Source organism: Psammomys obesus, unplaced genomic scaffold (genome assembly GCF_907164565.1).
Source record: "Psammomys obesus unplaced genomic scaffold, mPsaObe1.curated_primary_1811, whole genome shotgun sequence".
NCBI classification, from domain to species: Eukaryota; Metazoa; Chordata; class Mammalia; order Rodentia; family Muridae; genus Psammomys; species Psammomys obesus.
Genome location: NW_026585685.1, coordinates 5,482,760 through 5,484,631, shown reverse-complemented (window position 1 = coordinate 5,484,631; position 1,872 = coordinate 5,482,760).

Sequence of the window (1,872 nt, the reverse complement as noted above, 5' to 3'; positions counted from 1 at the left end):
TAATAATAATAATAATAATAATAATAATAATAATAATAATAATAATATGTTGCTGTGGTTTGTCTTCTTCAAGATTCATGTTGAAAATTGATTGCTGTTTATGTTGGGAAGTGGGCCTTTGAAAGTGATTAGGTTGTTAAGGGGAACTAACACCTTTCTCCTGGGGATGGCTTTAAAGGTGGTCATCTTACACATGGCCACCTGTCCTTCCCCTCAGGAGGCTCTCACCAGGTGTTGAGAAGATTCAGGCTCTGTGCTCTTGGACTTTCCAGCCTCCAGAGCAAGGGCATCCTATGGCTACTAAGCCTGTAGCTAGTGACCTAGCAAACTTTATTGTTTTGTTTTGTTGTTTGAGATAGGGTCTCTACTTAGCCCAAGTTGGCCTGGAACTCAGTGTGTAGCCCAGGCTGGCTTTGAACTTTTTAGCAATCCTCCTGCCTCTGTTTTCAAAGGGGTGGGATTACAGCACACATCACATCTGGCTTTGGATGCTAATCTTGATACTTGTCAGTAAAGATCACCAGAGGCAGCTCACTTGCAGGTAATCCCAGTGGCACACCGTCAAACATGCCATCTTCATACCCCACCCCAAAAGCGTTAATGCAAATCGGGTCATCTTTCTAAAAGGGCCAGGCAAATAGGATGTAGCAATTACCCCACACACCTGGGAAAGACACAGGCCTCCAGATAGTAGTAAATAAGTCCTGTAGAAATTTAGGAGCCTCCCACCCTGAAAAACCTGATGGTGGTATGGTGGTGATGGTGGGGGGGGGGTGCTCAGTTGTCCAGGGTACATTAAAATATCACTCTGAGGTAGAAAACAAGTTGCCGCCTCTGGCTTCTTCTACAAATAGGAAAAGAAGGTGTTGCTGTTTGGAATTTTGTGCAGGGGAAAGGGGGTTTGACAGGGTCTCCTATGTAGCTCTTCACACACACACACACACACACACACACACACACACACACACTGGCTTTGAATTTGGGGAAATTCTCTTGCCTCTCCTCTACATGCTGGGATTGTGGGTGTGTGTAAGCAATGGTACAGTGAAACCACCAAGGCAGACCACTCTGTCGGTGGAAAGAGGTTTATTCAAAATGCCGCGACCACCTCTGGAGGCAAGGAGGTGGAGGTAGCAAAACAGCCAGAGAGCCTTGGCAGTTTTAGAGAGACAGGTGTTGAGGCTGGAGGGAACCTGTAAGCTAGAACAGCCTGGAAGTTAGAGTAGCTGGGGGGGAGGGGGCACAGAAGAGCCTGGGAGCTAGAGAGGACTATCAATATGAGCTTCAATATGTCTTACGGATGTGTGCTAATAGAAAGCTAGACGCTCCATTGCCAGAGGTACCTACATACGCTTCGTTTGGTTGTTCTTGTTACTTCATTGATTTGTGTGTGGTACGTGTGCATACGCAGGCCACAGGTAGACAGACAGCAAGTCTCCTCCCCTGCTGACCTCCATTATTTTTTGTGTTTGTTGGAGGCAGGGTCTCTCTCTCTTTCTCTCTCTCTGAACACAGGGCTCACAAACTGTCTAGACTGTCTGGCCAGTGAGTCTCTAGGATCTTCCTGCTTTCATCTCCCAGTTGGGGATTACAAGAGTGCCAGCATTCCCAGTGTTGTTTTTAATATTTGTTTATGCAGATGAGTGCTCTATTTGCATGATGTAGATGGTGCAGATGAGTGATGATGTAGATGATGTAGATGATGTAGATGATGAGAGCTCTATTTGCATGAATGCCTGCATGGGGGCATCAGATCCCAGTATAGATGGTTGTGAGCCACCATGTGGTTGCTGGGAATTGAACTCAGGACCTCTGGAAGAGCACACAGTGCTCCTAACCATGAGCCATCTCTCCATCCACTGTTTTTTCTTT